General features: G+C 48.1%; 1 long non-coding RNA gene across 1 annotated transcript in view; it reads right to left on the bottom strand.

Annotated features, from left to right (window-relative positions):
* Positions 1–3,371: 3,371 nt before the first annotated feature.
* The window catches only part of LOC109314757, a 96,867-nt gene continuing 90,993 nt past the window's right edge, over positions 3,372–9,245 (bottom strand). Inside the window, exons 2-3 of the long non-coding RNA XR_002102367.1 lie at positions 4,504–4,584; positions 3,372–3,508 (exon numbers count right to left, since the gene is read on the bottom strand). This is a non-coding gene — a long non-coding RNA (uncharacterized LOC109314757). The remainder of the gene's footprint in view (positions 3,509–4,503; positions 4,585–9,245) is intronic.

Genomic DNA, 9,245 nt, shown 5'->3' with positions numbered 1-9,245 from the left:
TCTCCAACCAGGCTCAGTAGGCTGAGGAGGGGCTGGCTGGAACATGAGACTGCTTCAGTGTGGGGCTAGCTGGCAGGCAGCTGCCACACGATAGCACCCTCATGCCCCAGCCACTGGGTTGGTGTCTACACATGTGGTGTTGCAGATGGAAAACTCCATGGCAGGGTAGTATTTGTATTTACAAGTATTACCCTGCTGTGGCATTTACTGGTTTTGTGTGCCCTAATAGGGGCGCACATGTAGACACTGAGACATGTACTGTACAGTTAACTAGTCAACTGAGCAGTATACATGTTGTGTAGATGCATCCATGAAGTATTAGAGATGGTTTTAGACCAGAACCTAGGATCAACCCTACTGCTGAACACATCTATATCCACACACTTTAAAGTACTTAGTAGACTGGGCCCCACATATTTTCAAAAGCTTCTGGAAACCCTGCATACCATACCACCTGGTTCTCAGTTAGAAATTAGAACTCCCCAAACCCTGTGTTCCTGCATCTCTAGTTGCTTCTTTGTGAAACATCCTTCTTGCCAGACCTTACAAGGACCTTGAAACTGACTCATTCTAAATCAGGTTAAAGAAACCTCTTAAAGCCATAAACTTGTAACAGCATGGCACATTGATTTGATTTTATCACCTCAATACCTGTTTACATGGTTCTCACTTATTCCTGCATTTTATGTAATGAGCTTAGAAATCATCGATCGCCAGAGAGCTTAGAACTATAATATTGTCTTTTAAGACATTTAGCTTGGGTCCAGCTTGAAAATTCTCCAAAGCTGGGGAGTGTCTTGCTGACTTTATTTTCATTAAGATTCACCTCGGTTAAGATTCACCTACTATTAGACCACAGGCACTGACAAAAACCTAATCTTACTAGACACTAGACAGTCCACTGCTTTACTGTCTTTTTATTAGTCTTCTTCCTGTTACTCAAGTACAATGACCTGGGAAAAACGCTGATTTTCACTTGGCAACATTTCCTTGCTGAAACTGAAAGTTAAAAAAAAAGTAACAAATCACATAGGAAGGTCTGAATTGCAGCCTATGAAAGTCTGCCAAAAAATAATAATAATAATAATAATAATTCCTAATAAGAGGAAGGGAGAGAAAGAGAATGCAAGTAAGAATAATGATTAGCTTTAAAGTTACTGGAAAAAATGTGTATTGTCTCCTCTTCTTCCCTTGCAGAACAGACATAAGGTCTACTGAAAACAATTTGGGCATGTCCATACCACCTCTGACTGCCATGAAAACAAGCCACAACTATTCGCTCTCACACCAAACACCAAAAATGCATGTATTGTAGTTGCTGATAAAGCAGTGCTACACATAAGCCAACAAATATGCCTGAGACTGTGCACCTGAAAAAAAAGGCTAGGCTAAAAGAGGGGCAACCAAGGTGCCACCCTTGGGCACCCAGTTTAGTGGGGTGCGAAAAGTCAGCAGCCACAGTGCTGCTGCTGGTAGCCCAGCCACTGACACTGCCCCATGAACCACCATCTCCCAGAGCCTGGAAGTGCCCAGGTATGCCTGTGGCTGAGCACACCCTGGTCATGTACTATAGGCTAGGTTACATTTTTTCAGCAACTGGCACGTATGAAGCAGGAGTGAGTGTCAGCATGTTTTTGCTGTGGTGCTCTCTACTATGGCTGTTATTGTAGGCATGAAGGCCCCTGCTAAAATGAACGGCTAGATTCTGTACACACGCAGACCCACAAACATCCCAAACAACTTTAGTTTAAACATACAAGGCAAAGGGTGAAAGAGGAAACAGAAGCACAGAGGGCTTCATTGGCAGAGAGTCTGAACTTCTGGATGCTGATCCAAGTAAAGTAAGCAAGCACTCAAGTATTTTTACTTAAGTCATTTAATTTCACTTCTACCATACACTTAGAGAAGTATATGCTTTGCTGGATCTGGGTGAGATTACTTAGCAATTAGTCAGGTCAAGCCCAGAAAATGACTTGTCCAAGGTCAATCAGCAGGAGGAGTAGCAGGGCAGTTCTAGAGCTCAGTCCTGCTACCTGATGTCCCCCTTAGTTTTGTCCACTCTGCTAGTGTGAGCTGCATGCAAAGAATCAGGTCCACAGATGTTTTCAGAGTCCACCCCCCTCCCTTCCCCCACTCCCACCTCTCTCTCATAATAAACAGTTTTGAAAAGTAGCTAAGAATTATGGGCTCAAGTTGTTTAGAATCAGTTTTCCAGCATAATTTCTACACTGTATGTGTGATAAAGCTGAGAAAAATAACTCAAATGTATATAATTTCTGAAGATGAATCTAAACGTTTGAAGAGGAAAGAATCCAAGTGTTAAATTGTTAGGTTTAACCATCTGATCACACAAAACGACATGACTTAATACAGTAGTGCAGGGCAACAGGGAAGATGGCAGACAGCCAAGCGGCCCAGTGAGTGGTGTAACCTATTGAAGAAACATTTGAAAAGGACACAAATATATAACATAAAGCTTCCTACAGTTTGCTTCCTTCGCTCAAAATTGTCCCACATATTGCAGCTTGCCTGAAGCTCTTTTCATTTGCACAGCTGAGCAGTATGGGGAACCCATGGTGTGTCCAAGATTTCAAATGCATCTGAAATGAAAAGAATAAAACCTATGAAACAGATTAAAAAGTCAGAGTACCCTTGGCAAGTGAGAACTTTCTTAAGAAGTCACGGATTGTGCCAAACATGGCACACTGACAAAATCTGTCACACGTCAGCCTTGTCCTATTATCAAAACAAACAAACCCAGAGAAGAAGGCTGAAAGTCAGCTTCCCACAAATAAATTCACTGTAGTGAGGAACCGACACTTTCATAGCTGGTGGGGATTAATACGCAGCAGTGACTTTCAGTATTTCACTGTATCATGGCAGTTTCCATTGCTTTCTCTGATTGGTCAGTGGTCATATCAATCTTTTTCCTTACCATATGGGCACTCTAGGGCTAGGGCACAGCAAGAATGTATACTCCTGTGTTATTTAGGCATTGATGTTGAACAAGTATAAAGAAATCTCCCGAATATTTTCTCTTTTGAATCTGTATCTTCCTTAGGCCCCTGAAACTCAGTGTGTTTACATTTTAAGTTAACATGCTGTCTTACAGCAGAAACCATTACCTTCACAAATGGACTCCTTGGTAACAGGTGGTACTAAATGATGGGTAATTCACTGTTGCATTACCTTGTCTATTGCACAACTCCTTCTAAGGCTACATGCAGTGAAGCAGATCTCCTGCCTGGGAGGAACTACTCATGGCCTGAATGTTGGGGGATATGGCATGTTTCCAGTTCATGTTAACTTCTGTGGGAGATGCAGTAGTTCAGCATCTCTGAAAATCAGATCAAAAGTTCCTAACACTGGAAAGGGAACATCATTCATGTCAAGTCTAATCTGAAAAATACAATCTATCATCCCACAGGAATTGCCAGCATTCAGGTGGTTTAGTATCAGTCGTAGCCCAGCAGGATTTCATAAAGGAGCAGCCTGCTCCTCCCCCATCCTGGAATCATAGAAAAAAGGACTAATTAGGACCACAATTTAATTAGGGGTCACTTTGTCCAAACTCTGTGCTCAAGACAGAAACAGTTCTGCTTAAACCATCACATGCCAATGTGTTTCTAAGCTGCATTTCCCATGATGAAGATCCCACCACCTCTCTGGGTGCATCTACATGAGACGTTTACTGTGCAGTTGACTAATTAGTTCCACAGTAAACGTCTTTGCATCTACACATGCATCCCTATTACGCCCACAGAACTACAAATTTGCAGCAGAGTAGTACTTGTAAATACATGGAATTACTTTGTGCACAGCAACCCACATGCAGATGCTGACCCCCTGGCTGGGGCACAATGGTGGTTCAGTGCAGGGGTTGCCTGTCAGCTAGTCCCACACTGAAGCACCCTTGTGCCCCAGCCAGCCCCTCCTCAGCATAGTGAACCTGGTTAGTGCATCCCTGAGCTGGCAGGTTGATCCCCAGGAATCCCAGGCAGATGGGGCTGCTGCAACCTGCCAGAATGTGCTGCGGTCTGGGTTGATGTGTGGATGCACACCTGGGAACCTCCTGGAAGCAATAAGCTCCTCAGTTTACTGTTGCCCCCTAATCATATATATGGATGCACCCTCTAAGTATGTAATCACCCATTTTAAAGAGCCAGGCAGGGATTAATCACATGTCCAATGTCCATTCTCTAGTAGCTCTTCAGTACATGTTCAATGAGAGAAAGTAGGACACCATAAAAAAAAAATCCAAGATGGAAATGTAGACAAAATCCTAGTGGTAAATTCATCTGCTACTTACTCTGTTGCCCACACTTTGTCATTGTCCTTTTCTTTGATCCTTTAGCTTCAATGTTATTCACACAAAGAACAATAGATTCAGAAGACTGATATTTGCTCCTTCTCAGCTGCTCTGAAGAAAAACTACCACATTTTGAGTTCCTCTTAAATTTTAATGCAAGCAGCCTTGCCTATTTCAAGAGTTTTGATACCTACCTCTGGTTTTTCATATTTATTTTTACATGCTCTCTCCTTCAGGGGGATCCATTTTTATTTCTTCACCTCTTTCTTCAGGACCTGTGGGTCACAAAATCTCTTTTCATTAAATGCTTTTCCTTTTTCTCCTTTTTCCAACTAAAGAATGCCTGGGGTTGGGGAGGCAAAAATGTTCTATATATTTTTCTTCTTTCTACTAGGACATATCGAGACAGTAGGCGACATTCATTTATATCAAAATAATCATAATTAATATTAACATAGCACCCTTTGGCCAAGATTCTTATACTGCTTCACAAAGCACAGTCTTGCTTCATTTTTGTCATATAGATATGATAGGTTATTATGCTCCTCTGAAAAAGGGGCAGAGAAAGTTGAATCTCATACCCTGGAAAAATTTATATACACACTTAAATTTATGCATAGCACAAAGTGAAATGGAACTACTAATATACATGAACTCCAGCATGGGTATACTGCACAGGAAAGATGGGGCAGGGAGGATGTCAGTTGGTTGGCTGGCCCAGACTTCAGGTACTGATTAAACTCTGGAGATGCAAATTTAAATCCCTGCTTTGTTTAGACTTTCTTTACACTTTGGGCAACACAGATATCATGGGTGACTAGTGCCTCCTGAGTCTGGGGGGCCACTAGTGGGGCACGACTGGGGGGGGTACCCCAGCAGTCAGTTGGTGGCTGGGGGAGGTACCCCAGTGGCCATCCGGGGAGGGGACTCAGCAGCCAGCTGGCAATGGGAGGGAGGCAAACAGCCAATTTTAGGGGGGCACCAGTGCTCTCGGGGGGGGGGGGGGGGAGCCCCGCCATACCCTCTCTATGCATCACCTATGACAGATATATTATCTACATTGCCCGTACAAAAGTGACTACAGCATAATGTAGGGATAACTACAGATGAGTCATCTTGGACATAAGCATGGGCTGATTTATCCTGTGGGGAATCTGCATAATTTAATCCATACTGAGGCTCTTGCTGCCATGGCTAGCCTGTTATCAGCACCTGAGCTAGTTCCTTTGAAGCTGGCTAGCTATCTCCAAATTGTGCTGCAGTCACTTCTGTGACTATACTGTAGATACATGATCTATCTCATAATACCTTAATCTTCTATCAGTAGGTCACAAAACTGTTGCAAGAATAAATATTTTACAAATTTGAGGTGTCCAGATAGGTACTTAAATGACCTAGTTTAATTAATAGGATCCACCATTCTGTAACAAAACCTTGCTACTGTCCTAAAGAGACAGAGATCCTTGGTGACAAAGCAAGTTAAAAATTCCAGCTTTGTTTGCCCTTAATCTTTTGTTTGATCCTCTAAACAATTCTGTTTACTCTATGCATAGGCACCAACTTCTATTTTTGCTGGGGGGATGGGGCTGAGATGATGCCCCCTCCCCGGTAATCTGATAAAGCAGAGCCAAACAGAGTATGGGGGGGAGGGGGAGGGCTTGGGGCTCTCCATCCTGCTTCCCTCTTCCTGGGAGCCCCATACCAGCTGCACCACCATGGCAAGTTACCCTCTGCCTGCCCAGCAGCCGAGTGGGGGCACAGCTCCACACTGCTGCCCCCACTGCTGCTAGGCAGGCAGGGGGTGCCTTGCCATGGCAGCACAGCCACTGCAGGGCTCCTGGGGGGAAGGCAGCAGGGCAGGGAACGCCACACCTGCAGTGGGCACCCCACATCTACCCCTGCCCTGCACACAAATCTAATGGGGCACATGTCCCCTCATGCCCCCCTCTCCAGCAGTGCACAGAGGCAGGGAGCCAGCCCCTCCTCCCCCAAATGAGTCACCTGTGACTCTGTCCTGCTCCCCACTCCGGCCTTGGGCCCCATGCACTACCCTAGCTTGGTAGTGTCTCCACGTCCAGCCGCTGTCCCACTCCTTCCCTAACTATAGGGGCCTCAATCTGCCCTCCCCCCAGACTTACCAGCAGGCAGCTGGAAGAGCTGCTCTCCACTGCTTCCTAGAGCTGTACGCCTGACCATGTGCATGTATACATGTGCACACAATGCCCCCTGCATCCCACTCCCACAGCCCTTTGCAGGCTGGAACTCTGCCAGCCTGCAACAGAAAGCCAGCAATATCTAATATTTTTCCATGGTAAATGGAAAACCCTGATCCCTACATGATACTGGGAATCTGGGACAAATACTATCCCAGAGTCATGCAGCCTGGGACTATGGTCAGAGCCCTCAGGCTCTAGGGCTGTGCAGAGCAGGTAATATTTGATTCGACAGCCATGTCAAATATTAAACCGGGTCCCGCTTTGATTTGCCATCCACTTCGAGTCAAAGTGGGTCCGCTTTGACTCAAGGTCAAAGCTCAGTCGAATATTCGAGCTGCCTGGACTTCCCCATAGGCTATAATGGGGAAGGCCAAAGCAGGCTTTAACTTTGGCGTTTCATGTCTGAACTTGATGAAACTTGCAGAAATGGTAGCTCCTGAGGAGCCCACAAAGCTGGCCAACTTTCAACAAGATAGGTTCAGGGGGTTCAGAGAAACAACACCCCAAATTCTTGAGAGAAAACCTCCTGGGACTTCTGTGTGGAAAGCCACAGGGAGCTGAAAACTGCAGGCTTGCTTGCCCCTGAGGAGCCCACAAAGCCTGCCAACTTTCACAGTGATAGGTGTAGGGGTTTGGGGGAAACTGCACCTTAGGCTGCTGACAGACAAAACTCGTGCTCCAGACAGAGTGAGGAGGGCGGCATTTGCTTCGTCTGCACCTGGAGCTCAGGGAGCCCCAGCAGCGGGAGGTTCACCTTGAGGATCCAAGCCAGTGCAGTGGGGTGTCACAACATCTGCAGCCATGCTGAACACCCTCTCGCTTGGCACACGGGTTGGTGGACAGGACAGTTATTCCTGGGCAACTGTGGCCAGATCCGGCCACATCAGGCTGCGGGTTGCCCAGTAGGCCAAGAAGTCACAGTCCAGGGGCTCCACAGGCTCGGCAAGATAGGCAGACACCACGGTGTGAGGGCTGTCTGCCTGATCCTGGAGTCTGGTGGGTCTGGACCCCCTAATGTTTGTCATGGCCTTAGCCCATATTGGCAGCGCTTGTGGTGGAGGGGAAGACTGGCTCGTGGATGGCAGGCTGGGTTCAGGCAGTGGATCCCCCTGTTTCACTTCCCCCCACCTCCGCCGTTCCGCCTCCATCACTTTCTTAATAAGTACCTCCCTCCAGCGACTCAGTGTCTCGCTGCCACATATGGTGCCCTTCACCCTTGGGTCACAGATGGCAGCCACCATATGCACTGTGTTGGGCCCCAAGGGTTCAAGCCTTTTCCTAAGGCCCTCCTTCAGCCGCCTCACCAGTGCCTGCACATCAGGTGGAAGCAGCCTGCCCCAGCCAGAAACATTGTTCCCCAGGAAGCTCTCCATTTGGCTGCGGAGCTCCTTCACTATGGGGACCACCTGGCTGAGGAAGGCATCAGCAGTACTGAGGGTCTCAGTGGGCTTGAGGAAGGGCTTGAGGACCAGCAAGATCTGGGAGATGGCACCCCACTCAGCTTTGGTCAGGGGGCCGCTGATCCCAATCTCCCCAAGCAAGGCCAGCTCATGGATGGCCTTCTGTTGCTCCACTGGCTTCTCGAGCATCAGGTATGTGGAGCTCCACCGAGTCTCCACATCCTGGATGATTCTGTGCTGCGGGACGTTTAGCTCTGCTTGTTTGTCCCGCAGCATCTTGCCCCCCTTGATGCTCCAGTGGACGTAGCCTGCCACCTTCCTGCATCTGGAAACGAGCCTGCTGGTGCTGCTGGCGCCATCACCGGCAGCCCTGTCCCCCTCCAAGGCATCCCTCACAATCAGTTGTAAATTGCATGCCACACAACGAATACCAGCAAAGTTGGCATCATGGACTGCCTTGACCATATTGGCCCCATTGTCAGTGACCATGAAGCTGAGGGTGAGCTCAGCCTGCCCAACGCCCAGGAACCCCTGCACCATGCAGTTCATGGCCCCCCTTATCTCTGCTACTGTGTGGGACTCATCCATCCCCCTGGCATGAAGGAGAGCCCACTGATGGCCTGACTGGCCACACCAGTGCCCTGCGAGCAAGAGGTACACATGATCTCCACCCCGGCTGCTCCAGACGTCTGCAGGTGACTGTACAGTTCACCTCGGTCCAAGGTGAACTGTACAGTCACCTGCGGACCTGCCTTGTGCAGCTTCTCCCTCAAGTGCTCCCTGCATCCTTCGTATAGGGAGGGCACCACTGTCCTGCTGAAGGTGGTGCATGTGGGCACCTGGTAGGATGGAGCCAGCAGTGCCAGGAGCAACCTGAACCCTGGCTGCTCAAAGGTGAAGGGCTGGCCATCCAGAGCAAGCATCTCCCCAGTGGTCTGGGTGACCTTGCTCACATTTGCAACTGGTCCCTTTTGCCCCCAATGCTCCAGGGTGCCCTGCCTCTGCTGTGGGGAGACAGGGGCTGTGGAGTGAGCGGGGCCATTCCTGTGGCAAAAGGGTGGTACCTGTGGAGATGATTCAGCATCCCCGAGGTGGTCATGCACTTTGTTCCCTTGCCTTGGCTGATTTTGGCTCAGCAGTGCACGCGGACAGCAAATGCAGGATCACCTGCCAGCTCATAATGATCCCAGACCATGCTAGTACTAGGCCTTTCCCTCTGGCGTGTGGGTGCATCTGTGGATGCTGCTGAACTCTCCCCCTCTTCAGCAGTCAGAGGCACAGCAAGAGAAAGAGTGGACTCAGCTGAGCCGCTTGCCTTCA

This window comes from Crocodylus porosus, unplaced genomic scaffold, assembly GCF_001723895.1.
Source record: "Crocodylus porosus isolate Cpor-Errol unplaced genomic scaffold, CroPor_comp1, whole genome shotgun sequence".
NCBI lineage: Eukaryota > Metazoa > Chordata > Crocodylia > Crocodylidae > Crocodylus > Crocodylus porosus.
This window is presented reverse-complemented; position numbering and strand designations above follow the sequence as displayed.